Source organism: Nesoenas mayeri (genome assembly GCF_963082525.1).
Source record: "Nesoenas mayeri genome assembly, chromosome: 3".
Taxonomy (NCBI): Eukaryota; Metazoa; Chordata; class Aves; order Columbiformes; family Columbidae; genus Nesoenas; species Nesoenas mayeri.
Window position 1 is genome coordinate 69,850,890 of NC_137544.1, and position 13,760 is coordinate 69,864,649.

The following is a 13,760-nucleotide window of genomic DNA, read 5'->3' on the forward strand; positions in this document are numbered from 1 at the left end:
CAGCCATTCTTTCATGTACATTTACTCCATAATTTTAGATCCAGTGTTATGAGAAATAACAACTTCCTCCTCTTCCAGTGCTGCTGCATCACCACCATGACAAGCATAAGTAGGAATATTTGGGAGAAAAAAGGGTTTAAATAACTGCCACTAAGCAACTACACTAATCAGACTAAGAATCTCTTAGCAGCCAAAAATGTCAGAAGGTATTATCAGAATGCTCATACAGAAGAGCACAAGGTCATCAAAAAATCATCCCAAATGAGGCTGACCTATTGAAAATGAGTAATTTCAACCAAGCATGACTGCCTTGCATCTTCAGGCTCCTCGGCGCATTTCTCTCTGCCCACACACTTCATCTTCTCTCTGCTCAGCTCTGACCACTGCATCTGAGCTCTGAGCTACCTTTGAGCATCACAAATACAGCATCACAGAGAAAAATGCTGATTGCTTGCACATCGCTGGTGTTGGAGGAGATGCATACAGACATCAAGCACCACTGCATAATTAATTAATCTTTGCAGAATGCCAACAAAAAACTAAGTGTTGTGTATCAGAGGTACAATTTTCACGGTACCTTTCATCACAGTACCATCATTGCACATGACTAGGCACCAATGCTTGCACAGTTTAGGAATTTTCTTTAATAAGCAGGGTTGGACTGAGATATTTATTATTGTGAATATTAGTTCATCTTTTAGCTCAGTTTCTCAGTGTAGCCCTTTGACGTGGAAGATCAGATACAATTTAGGTATGCACAACTCTACAAGCATCTTATCAGCTAGCTGACGTTTGTGTATGTCCAACACTGATCATCTTGTCATTATCAACATAAAGTCCACATAATATTAAGGATGCAAACTGAGTTAAATGGAAAATCAAAGTGCCACGACAGCTTTGCTACAGTGACAACAGCAGCCTGATCATAAGCGTGTGTACTCTTCCCCCAAACATCCTTCATACTTTGAATGACTGTCAAATTCAAAGAATAAAAAGATCTGTTCTGCATTTCCTTTACTTCCTCATTCTTCAGAGAACAAGCCAAACAACACATCCATAAGACAGAACAGGTGAAAATCATTGTAGCTTTTCAATTTTGCAGACTCATCTATTTAATGTCTATCTTGTAAACATTAAAGAGGTGCTTATCCTAAAACAGTTCAGGAAATATAACAAAAACGTTATGCTATGTATATAAACGTGGTACTAAAATGAGGAATTATGAAGGACCAATGTCATAAACGATGTTTCTGAGTTAAGGATGCAAAAAATCCCAGTACTTGTCTGAATCTAGGCTTAAGTACTTTCAAATGCCTCACTCGTAGCTTTTCACAACTGGGAGCATACCTAACTCAGATGTGAGAGCACTGAATTTCAAATGCTGTACAGGACTCATCCTCCTCCTCCTCATATCCAAAACATGAACTCAACAGAGAATACCTAGACACATAAAAGTAATCCTGTGTGAAAGCACCCAAGTTTGTGTACTTTGCAAGAGCATTACAACTGCTGTCAGCTAGATCTCTACATAGGCTAATTTCTCTTACTCAAAAACTCATTCGTTACTAGCAGAGGTATCTGTGCTGCACTGCTGGATAGACATGACTTGTTATGTATGAAATGGAAAGTGAAAGTAGTTTGATCATAAGAAACTCACAGAAAATTAAAAACTAACAAAGACAGGCTTCTTAAACACTCCTCAACAAGAACAAAAAAATCAACTTCCACTGTTCCCCCTTCAGGACCTCTTGACTTTTTAAAACCTCAGCAGTACGGAGCTTTACAGATTTGCCTTGCCACTGCAAGTCAGGCAGATTTTCAGTGCTTCCTATGCGTTCTCCTTCCCAGGGGAAGAAGCCTGCCACGTGGGGTTGATGTGCAGGCGCTGATCATGCTTTACATGAAACTACTGTATCAGGCTGTGTATAACTCTAACTTCTAGAAACTCTTGAAGGTCTCACATGCCAAATCCAACATTTGCACCTTTCAACTCAATCCACAAGAGAGTGCCAAGAACCAAAGATGCTTGTGGATATGGGCAAGTTCCTCACACAGAGAAGGCAAGGGCATGATGTCTGTGGGCCAAAGGTGAAGAAAAGTACTCAGATATTTGCCATATGGAGAAGCTGCACTTGAGGTTTCTAAAGTACAGGTTAAGCAGTGCTAACTCACAGACAGCTGTCAAACCTCCGAGAGACACCAGGAATTCAACTATGGGAAAACATGCCAAAAGACACACACAAAAAAAGATTACATATTTTCCCACCTGGAATTCCAGTAAGAGAAAAAGCACATTGTTCAACTAAACCAATCTGGACCCAAACACCCATTTAAGTTCATTTAGCAATAATATTATGAACATACTCATTATTCTGAGAGCAGGGATCCATATAAGGGTTTTATCACTATATGCAACTATTCTTAGATTTTTCAATTTTTTCCCCTCTTCCCTCAGATTTTACTCATTCCAGACTTTGCTATAATTTGTAAACACAGGCTTACATTTACAAACAACAAGTGCGCAGTTTCAACACATTACAGTTTGTGCCACTCAAGTAAGACTTTGTGGGAAAAAAGAAAAAAAATCCTGTGTGCTTCTGCAATTTCCCCTCTACCTAAATATGTAGCACGTGGAGTAGCCTCCTTCAGTTTTCTTTTTATTCCAACGGCAAAAAAGAGCATCACCAGGATTTACAATATCAAAGAAAACAAACAAACAAAAATTAAAATAGTGTTTTCTGTCAACTTCACAAGAGCAGTAACCAAACAGTGCTTCTGTCAGCTACATTTTTTTGTCTCAGTCTTGAAATCATTAGTAATTTGGAGCTAAGCTCTGTTGAAAGCATGACAGACTTAAATTTTAAAATATTGAAATAGAACTTGCCAATCTTTATGATGAATATACATCTCCTTTTTTCTGTGTATTTAATTAGAAAAATATGTAGATTTCTCTATTTCTTATAGTTCTCTCTATAAGAAAACTAAGTACATGCCTGTTTTAATGGCTCAAGCCTAGAAATTTTCAAAAACCTCACAATTAAAAGAAATATATATCATCCCAAGTTCTCATTCATTTTTATACATACTAAAAGCTGCCAGGATTACTGAACATCTAGCTCTAGAAGTGTAATAAATATAGAAAATACTACTTCTCAGACACTACATTTAGGTTACAACTGTTCAGTAACATTCAGTAACAGTTTTTACTCCAAGTTTAGAAGCTTCTGAGTCACAACTGCAGCAAGGAGAAAAAAAAAAAAAAAGAAAAAAAAAAAGGTTAATCACAGTCTACTTTTTCGTCAGAGCCTGGGGACTTGTTTCTATATCAGGCACTGAGGCTCCTGAAAGCGTCCATATCCAGCGTGACAGCACAAGCTGCCCACAGTGCTCATGTTGTAGTGAAGCACAGCACAGGGTCTCTCTGCTCCAAAACTCTAGACGGAAAATCACGGGCAGAGAATGCACGTGGCACAACTGGCAGACACCATTGATAATTACCTAAAAATAACACCCTTGCATTTACTTAACGATAAAAAATATTTTCAGTGTCTTGCCTCTCTTCTTTCAGAGCATGAAAATGTTATATTTTTTAGCATTTTCTTTAGTTAGAGGGTTTCTTCCTTGGCTTGAATCTGATCCCTTTAAGGTAGTGAATGCTTACACAAACTTGTGGCCTATCTCCTCTGAGGCAGGTTCATAACTGGAAAAAGGAGATAGAACAGCAAAAGAGAGAATGTACAAATTGCTATTACTTAAAAAAAACCCTAACACTTTGTATCAGGTTGATTCCGAGATGAATGAATATGGACTGTATAAAAACCTACAGCAAGGGAGGGTAAAAAAAGAAAATTTTTAGAAGATGACCTGAGGTATATATTTAACTGAAGAATTATGTATTTGCTCCAGTAATTCCTTTAAAATTATCTCATTTTCTATTCTCTCTGTTACTGCTAATTCTAAATTCTAGCTGACCTGTTTCACTGACTTAATGAAAACTATACTGTTAAAAGTAATGATTTAATTTAATCGCTGAAGTCTCTGTTGGTACTGAAAATTTTCACTTACACCCAAGTGAATCACACATTTATATCATTATGCATTTTTTAACGACTCTTTATAAAATCATAGGCATAGTCCTTCCATTAATCAAGATATTTTACTTTACATTTTAGATATTCTCCAAGCAGGTAAACTGCAAACCAGCTGCTTTCAGGGAGAGGAAATCTTCTGTGTTTTATTTTATCTATTGCATTACCTATATTATGACTTTTTGACTAAAAAATGCTTAGCAATATAGAAGGAATGTATGAAACTCACTGCAACTTCAAACAAAAGTGAGAACAAATGTGTCAGAACATTTACTTAACGGTTTCTGGCTTTAGTTTACTACTCCCTCTAAAGCTTATAAACACTTGTTTGCAAAAACAAAACTGCCAGTTATGAAACTAACTGGGAAGTATCATTTGTTTATTGCTATACCACCAAATATTGGCATTCTCCATTTACATAGTCATTTAACAAGAAAGGTCTAAAAGATGAAAATCATACTGTGAAATAAATAAATTACTAGCATCAGCAGCTATTAAATTCTCGGAGAAGAGCTTTAAAATGTTCTCTCTCCCTACTGGCTCTTTCTGTTCACGTAACTAACAGCCCACAGAGGCCAGAAGTTGAGCAGAACTGTTCAGCTTCCTCTGTGCCCCTAAAGTCTGTGCTGCAGAGAAACACGGTACTGGGATACACAAGCAACACACACCTGTCAGTGGCACAATCATGTGTCAATAACAGCACAGCCTCCCTGACAATCAAAAATGATAACTAAGGCTGATCTTCATTCACTGTGGAGCCAGAAGAGGCTGCTCATGTCCCAGAAGTTATTGCACATGTATTCTCTATTTGGCAGAGTGGACCACAAAGCTTCACCATCAGTTCACACGCAGTGCTTGCAATCACTTTAGAAAACAGTTGCTTCACTGCTAGACCTGGCATGATGTTATATCATCATTAAACAAGATAGAAAGGATATTCAAGAAATCTTTGTTTTTGTACAGGATGCTTTTAAAATGTCCTCACGCATTACAGGGGAGTAAATTATAAGATGAGCAACCAAGCGTGTAAAATAGCTTGTTAGTAATAAATGGGTGATTGTGAGGACAAAATTGCACTCCTTCCAGAAAGAGATGCTTAAAAAAACACCCCCAAACCAAAACACAACAAAAACCCCAAACCGCACAAGCAAGTTGACAGCCACCTTGCACAAGAAAATACTTTCTATCTAAATTACACCACGCTCAATGGAATTCAGTAAACTGTTGATTAAAACAAAGTGATGTCAGTAACTCTATGAGGAATGACTGCAGCCATTGCAGGCCTATCAAGCACTGCACTATATAGAGGAATTGTACTTGTTCCTTATTACTGATGCTCAGAGTATCCTGAGTCTTCTGATGTGGACAACAACAGATGATGCTTTAAGTGATGCTAGAAAAAGGAATCAAGTTACTAGCCTCACAAGATAAGGATTCAGGTTCCAAATCTTATCAAAAGAAAAAGCCCCAAACTTCTTTTCCCCATAACAACTAAGCAGTCTGGATAAACATACAAGTAGTATGTTAAGGACCTCTAGTAGTTGAAAGTGTAGGAGGGAGAATCCTAACCCCCAGTCTGGCACCTTTGTGAAGAGCAACACTGAACTTACTTAGCAGGAAATGTGTTAGTACAACCATAACCTCCAGCAGTTTTCCTAAAAAGAAAGATCCAAATCTTTAAGCATCATTTTAGGTTTAGAGACCATTTGGCTGCTGAAGCTGAAAGACCAGAACTCCAGAAAACAAAGCTGCTTCTAGTAATGTTCCTTTCAGTTCCTCAGTCTAACCACCTTGGATAAGAGAAATTCACTGAAACTCAGGTCAGAAGATACAGATGTGTGGTAACTTCCTAGGAACACCTAATATTTGAGGTTAAGAGTTGTGAACAAAACAAACACAAAAACCCCACACCACCACCCCGACAAGGTTACCTTGCCCATTAAACCAATACCTACACTTTTATCTCTTCTGCATTCTAAAAAACCAACAAAACAAAAATGGGAAAACTAACAAAAATATAACAAAAAAACAGAATCCCATTCCCTCCCCTATTTTGTACATATATTTTGAAGCCCAGCCTTTAATCTCAAGAATCTACATAAAAACAGGAGCGGGTGGCTGCCATGGTAACATATTTTTTCCACTTTATTGCTGAAGTTGCTAGGGCGTATTACGTTAATAACAAGGGATTGAGGATCCAATAGTTCAGGAGTTAACTGGAATAAATATTCTTCTACCCAAAAGAGCCTGCCTGCAGCAACAAGAAGCAGGATCTAGATGAAGATATTCTTGACAGAAAATAAAACTGATTCTTCGCCAGTCCATGCCTGCAAATTCGAAGTTTCAAAAGGATTTTAAAGTAACAGCAGTCTCTCTCTCATTGTGTATTTAAGAATATGGAGCACATTATAAAGAAATCATTTGATGCAGAGAGGACTCTGCCCTTTGAGAACACATGATAAAAGAGAATACAGCTCTCTAGCACTTGCACAAAACTCATATGGAAGTATCAATTATGTAAAGAACTTCTTAAAAGATTTGGAGCAATCCCTACAAGATCTATTCCACACCTTGAATGACAAGCAAACAACTTTGTTAAATACAGTACATCTCTATATCAAAAAATTATCAACACAGATCACAGAGTAACTGAGGAGACATGAGAAGATTCTGTGGTTATACAGAAAGCATCTCAAACTGGTTTCAGAATGAAAAAGACATGAGCAGGACAAATAGTTTCCAGCTCTACTTGATACAGACTATGAAAGCTCCCAAAAAAGATATGCAATAGTCACTGTATCATTATGGCTCTTTAGCAGTTCTCTACAACTGGGAAAACAGATTCACTGCTGCTGTGCCAGGGGGATTTTTTCTGGCTCTCTGCTTTTGGAACAGACTTCAGAAAACAAAAACAAACAAACAAAAAAACACACCAAAACCAAAAACAACACACAAGAAACAAACAAAACAAAACAAAAAAACAACAAACAAACAAAAAAACTCACACAAAACCAAACCAAACTAAAAAAAAAAAACCACACCAACAAAACATTCAGGTAAATGTCCTGTCTCATTTCCTTGTATGAGTCCATTTCTGGGATCCAGTGTGAGAGCTCATCTGTTGAGGTACTGTCCTTAAGTTTAAAGTAATACACAGCATTTTTTAATGCAACTGAAACACGACTCAAAAAACACATGCACTAGAAGTTCCTGAGCATCTATCTAGGCAGTTACAGCTTAGAAAAATGTCTTAGGAGTCTCAGTCTTTGAAATAATTTGCTCAATATGTAGCATCAATCAAAAAAAAAGCCAATAAGATGTTATGCATCATGAGGAAGAGCAAGACAAAAAGCCATTATTTTACTACAGTCTAAAACATTGATGCAACTTTACCCTAAGTATCACATGCAATACCAGTCATTACACCTCCACAAGGACAACGTAGAGTGAGAAGAATGCAGGGAGATGAACATCAGAGATAGGTAGGGGAATACAGTAGCCGGCTCATGGGTAGAGATTAAAAATGGGTCACCAATATGCTTGTGCTCTGCCAACTTAACTGGTGATGCACATGGCTCACCCTTGAAGGTCAGGCCACAGCCAGTCATGGTCTTCAGCTCAAGATACCAGAGTGGAAACAGGCAGTCTGGTACATCTTACTTCGTCAAGGCATTCTGAGATTCACTACTAGTAGACGAGCTACTACTACTAATGATGGAAACAAAGTGGTCTTTTGGGATGAAAGGCACAAAAATACCAGAGAAAGAAGCACTGGACTCATGGCAGACTTTTAAGGGACAAAGAGAAATGCTGATCGCTGTGCTGCTCTGCAGTGTAAGCCCGATTTCTGTCACTCACTTTTCTCTCCACAACCATGTCAGGATGTCCTCTTAGTAATTTGAGGATGACTATAAACCTTCAAGAAGAATAGGCTTTACTGAGTAGTTTGAAAAAAACCCAGTGAGGTTTTAGAAGGTCATACAGGAGTCTTTGATTAAAACAAATGAGACACTGAATCCTCAGAAAAGAGCAATGTGAGATGTATATCAAAATGATAGTATTAAAAAGGTAACCCCACTAATATATTTTATTTATTGTACTGAAAAAGTGCTTGTCAATTGTTTTTTCCACAATAAGATAACCTGCTTTATGCCACATTAGTGACAGAACATTTTCTTCTTTCATTATCCAGGTTATTTATTACGTTAACTACTGATCCATTGCAACTTTCCTGACTTACCACAAGACAACCACGCTTCTTGGAACAAGCTGAAATACAGGTAGAAGTGACATTTTTTCATCCAAGTTAAAAATACATTACACTGACATCCTAATTTAACACTTCATTCTTTGTGCCATGCTTTTGTTTATACATCATACTTTTGGAGAAATAACTGAGGAGAGCAGAGTGATACACACCTAAATCATTCATGTAACTCACATAAATCAGTTTGAGTAAATTCATAGTGAGCAATGGCTTTAAGTCAGATGGGGGGAGAACTCTCCTTTAAGTTCAGACATTAATTATACTCTTCCTTCCCTGTAACAAAATATCTCCACCCACAATTTCCACTTCTTCCTCCTAAACACACCCCAAAGAATCTCATTTACAGCTTAATAAATTGTACTGTCCTTGTGAAATCGGTTTTTCACCAACAATCAACATTCAGGATTCTCAAATATACAGAGCACTTAAAATTTCAAGAGTCCTTAAAAAACTCCTAACCATTAAAAGTTTACTTAAGGAGCTCTCAAACTGTTCAGTGATGCTGATGTCTAGTGGGGAGGCTATTCTTCTTCTTGACAGAGCACATTGGTTTTGAAAACACAGTCTCATTTTGACAAGCACCTTTGCAGCAGTGTGGCCCAGATTGCACAGGCTCCTGCTTCAATCACACCATTGTCCATCGGACCAGGTTGCTGCTCTTCCTCTAAGCAAAATGCTGTATTGATCCTCCTCTTTCAACTACAGACTCTTTGATTATCCTTTTGATTATCCTCAGTCAAAATTAATATTTCAGCGACATAGCTGACCACCTCTATGCAGCACAGATTTTCTGCTTGCTTGATGTTTTATGTGATGAAATGTTTAACAAACTAATAAATCCCTTTCTAGACTATAATTAAGAGCATAGGCTAGGGCAGCATTGATAACATAATAGTGATTCTTATGAACTGATTCTTATAACTAATAATTCCTAACATGGAAGCAGATTTTAATATAGAAAATATCCAAGAAAAACAAATCTAGAATAAACAAATAATAACTAATTGAAGAATAAGCCTATTACCCGAAGTCAGGTAGGCAGACGGAAAGAGCACAGAGAAGTTAAGGCTAGAAAAATATTTTTTCCTCACAGACTTTTCCTACTGGTAAAGAGAACACTGGAATTACAGGTACCCTGAAGGGATAACAATAAGTAGAAACCAGTTTCCAGTTGGCTATGTATGCTAACACTTTTGATAAAGTGGCAGTAGCTAAGTAAAACAGAAACAAACACTTGCAACTTCCAGCATTTGATTACTTTAACAAACCAAATCTGAAACATGAAATACACAGACAGAAACCCCCAAAAGTCTGAAGAGTATTTGAAATATTAATGACCCATCCATAGACATAAAATTACCAATCAAATATTTACAGGTCCTCGGCCAATTCATTCTGAGCTCAATGCGGCTAAGTTAAGCATCTCTGTGATCCAAGACACATGCATTATTTAGCATTAGCTAGACATTTGTTCATTTATGCAGACAGATGCCAACAGGATTTATGTGAGAGGGTACCCATTTCTGCTTAATTTGAAATGTCCTGTTCTCTCTCTGAAAGCTAAACCACATTGATTTATACCATTAGCCAGACTTTGTATTTTAGCAAAAGCACACTTTCAATAAGCTATAGTCAGGATCTCTTCCAGTGGAAAAGTGAGATACAAAGCTCTCAGAGCATCTCCAGTGAGCGAGGTGTCAGCATCTGCATTGCCTCCTTTTGCGCACAGGTGTGACTCCAGGTATTCCCGTATGCACAAAATCAGCCCACTGATTTTTTGTGGTGCTTTTGTAACTTTCCTTTTTTGGCAGAAAAACATGTCCACATAAGGGTGGTATTTTGGGGTGCTGGATAGTTTCTTTGTTGTTGTTAGCTTTGCTTGCTTGTTATTTGGTTGGTTTGGTTTTTTCCATGGTCTATGCAGCTGATCAAAATTTACATCACACGCTTTAAAATCATAATTTAATATTCATAAGGAAGACTGGGAAAGAACAGAATGAAAGGGAAAATCTGAGCTGGTAAGGACAAGCAACAGTGTGGAACTGGAATTATGGGGGGGAAAAAAAAAAAAAGCTGACAATAAACTCTGAAAAGGCAGCTGCCTTCACTTTCTTTTCCCTGTAAGCCATTCCCTGTGGCAGTACCTTCACAGATGTGTTTTCTACACTTCAGAAGTGTGAATGTAGCCTCAGCTATAGGTACATTTCATACAGATGACTTTTTGACTCAGATACTTTTAAACTTCCTCCCAGTGTCCCGAAGCATTTATGAATTTTCCAGTATTCTTGGGACTGTCACCACAGCCCACACGCAAAGACAAGGAAAATTTGAGAATAATTAAAATACAAAATTCATGCTCCCTTCCTCAGGCTTCCTCTTGCCCTGCTCCCTGAAAGACACGGCACAACAACACCCAGACAAGACTTGCTCACTTTTCAATCGTGCTTAGCATTTAGTGTGTGATAAGACGATGAACTACTAGAGACGGCAGAAGTTTGGCTGAATAGCACAAAAAACAGACAAAAATTTATAAATATTTGATATATCCTGAAAATTTTCTGTTAATCTGGAACATATAGCCTGAATCAGTAGCCCTGTAGCTCTGTTTCAGGTGACTGACATTACTGTGGGTTATGTTTGTTTTTAAAGCACAGTAGAATGATTGATATTTAAAACAAAAACAAGTTTAAAAAAAACAAACTGCAAACCCTGTATCTCCTTCCGTCCAAACAGACCTGAGTAGCACACAAACAATGTGAGCTAACCCAAACTGTCACATAATACTGTACTTATTTATCTAGCGCTGCTGAAGCTGAGCACTGTGTGGGGAAGATACTAAGAGAGGGGAAGAGCAATAAAATTGGTGTCATTAAGCTGAAACAAACAAGTCAAGCTGAAAAAGAGTAGGTTAATAAGGAGAATGATTTTAAATAACTGGAGGCAAAAACCAAGGCTAATACCAGAAGGATTGAGTACCCAGAAAAATAAAGGGCAGGAGATGAGACTATCATGGGTGCACATCTTACAGAGCTGAGCCACTATCTCACCACTTACATTCTCAAGTACCAGCACAGACAAGATCAGGTAAGCAATCTGGAAATAAGAGCAAAGGGATCACAGAGAAGTGGAGATAAAGCGAGGTATTGAACTGCTCATTTTGCACAAGGACAACTTCAAATGAACACTCAGATATTAAAGGAAAGGGGAGAACAGAGGCACCCAGTCCTTACTCAGGGAGGCCTGGGAAGAACCTTTTCAAGGCCAGTTGATGTGATACTGCAGAAGCTCAAGATGAGATCATAAAAAAATCAGTTGATTAAAAGTAAATCTTACAAATAATATGAAATGCTTAAAAGGTTTAATGTTTCAAAAAGTGTGGCCAAAAAAACATTTAAAGAAGTTCCAGGATAGTGAGTGGTGAAAGGTAGAATAAAGTGAGTATCCTTGAAAGCAAGAGAAATCAAGTCATATCCTGGCAATATTTATCTGATACAGTTGCACCTCAAATCCACTGAAAACTTTCAACTTAACACAGGACATATATTCTAAAAGGAGCACCTGAAATGCAAAGCAGCCAGTGATACCCCATAAGGCACAACATGACTGAGAGTGTGGCATCACATAAAGGCATAAAACCAATGGCGTCCTTATTCAATATCCCAACCACACTAACCAATCACTTAACCATGCTGAGGAAGCGGAAGAAGGACCACTAGGGGTTTTGTTTGTTTTTTCTCCACTTTTCATTTTGTACCTGAAAACACACAACTTTTCAGCTAGATGTAGTTTACTAGTAAACTGCAGCTTCAGTGAGGAACAAACAGTTCCTGCTACAAAACAGCAGCAAAGTGCAGCCATAGAAATCAAACTCATGGACAGCTGTGGTCCAGCTCCCCTCCTCTGGCTATGACTAATAAACAACACTTCAACTGACAGTGAAATGCCGCATGCTAATGATTTGTGTTTGATACAGCACAGTATCATCACACGATATATAGCAATCTCTTGGTTCCTACCAAAATAACTGTTAGAAAATAATTATCTAGTCATCATCTAAGAAATATCCGTAACTGAATACTGTGCTCTTGTTTGTGTAGGTGTACAAAAAGCAAAGCAATGCACAGGGCCACTTTAACTCTGTGCTGTTGCAGACTATTAATGCAGCGCATATTAAATATTGGACTGGGACATCTACCTCTAATAGTCACAGTGACACTGCAAGAATATTTTCCTTTTGAAAAATGAAAGAATAATGTCTAAAAGTTCCTGAATGCACTTATTAGAATCTTAACCTCAGCACACAACAAAATCTCAAACATTCTTTAAACATATGGGCAAGGACTAAACAACCCAGAAGTGTTCTCTCCTTCACGATGCTACAGTTCACTAGTGACCCAAATTAGCCATCCAGCATCATCACTCTTAAATTTTTCTACTTCCAAATGATGTATAAAAACTACCATTTTTATAAATCAATTTGAGATCTTCAAATGAGATGCACTGGTAGTATTATGTGTTATTGTCATTTATACACTATGATCTAGCATGAGACACAAGGAAGTACTTAGAAAATGACCTGTAGAGATCTATCATCTCCCACTGACCTATTTCAAAATATATTTGGATCTGTTCCAGGTTTATTTCTCTTTGGGACTAGTAATCCAACATCCAATCATTATAAAACATTCACATCAGATGTGTCTACAAAGAGATAATTATTTAAGTGAATAAGAACAAAAAGAGATGAACCCTCAAGAAACAAAGATCCTGAGTTCTTTCTATTAACTTTACCTTAAAAGACAGAACTAAGGAGAAACATGCAAATTTCTTTACGTTCTTTTATTTTGGACTTTAGTCTCAAAAGTGCTGCTCATTTCAGGCTACTTTTTCTGTAGTTCCTCACACTATTCTAAGTGAGGAATTCTCTATTACTAAGTGTTTTCTCAAACTCAATTTTTGCCCTCACTAAACACCACAGCAGAAAGGACATCAGTGTTATGTTGGTGGAGGGGAACATAGTTGTTAGCAATTAGCTACATAAGTCTGCTTTTAATATCTTTATATACACCATACAGAAGAACAAATACTACAATAAGAAGGAACCAGCTTTACTAAAATAATTTTTTTCCGATGGTAAATGCATGCTAGCTTGATTACTGACCAGAGCTGATGAAACAAATTCTACTTTCTACATGAATGAAGATATGTTATAGACGGCAGAGAGCTTTTTTATTGTCAAAAAATACTTAGGAATCAACAACCTATTAAGCAGAAAACCAGAACAGAACTTACATAATTATACTGTATTTACATTTGACATTGCTTTCACAACTCTTCTTCATTTCTTACTTTTGTAAGCCTTCCTTAACTTTACTTAGAGCAAAATCAGAATTCTACCCGGTAGG

General features: G+C 37.4%; 1 protein-coding gene across 1 annotated transcript in view; it reads right to left on the reverse strand.

The window, feature by feature from the left end:
- Positions 1-13,760, reverse strand: part of UTRN (utrophin) — a gene marked incomplete at its 3' end in the record, with an annotated part of 368,119 nt that overhangs the window by 102,650 nt on the left and 251,709 nt on the right. The window lies entirely within an intron of this gene.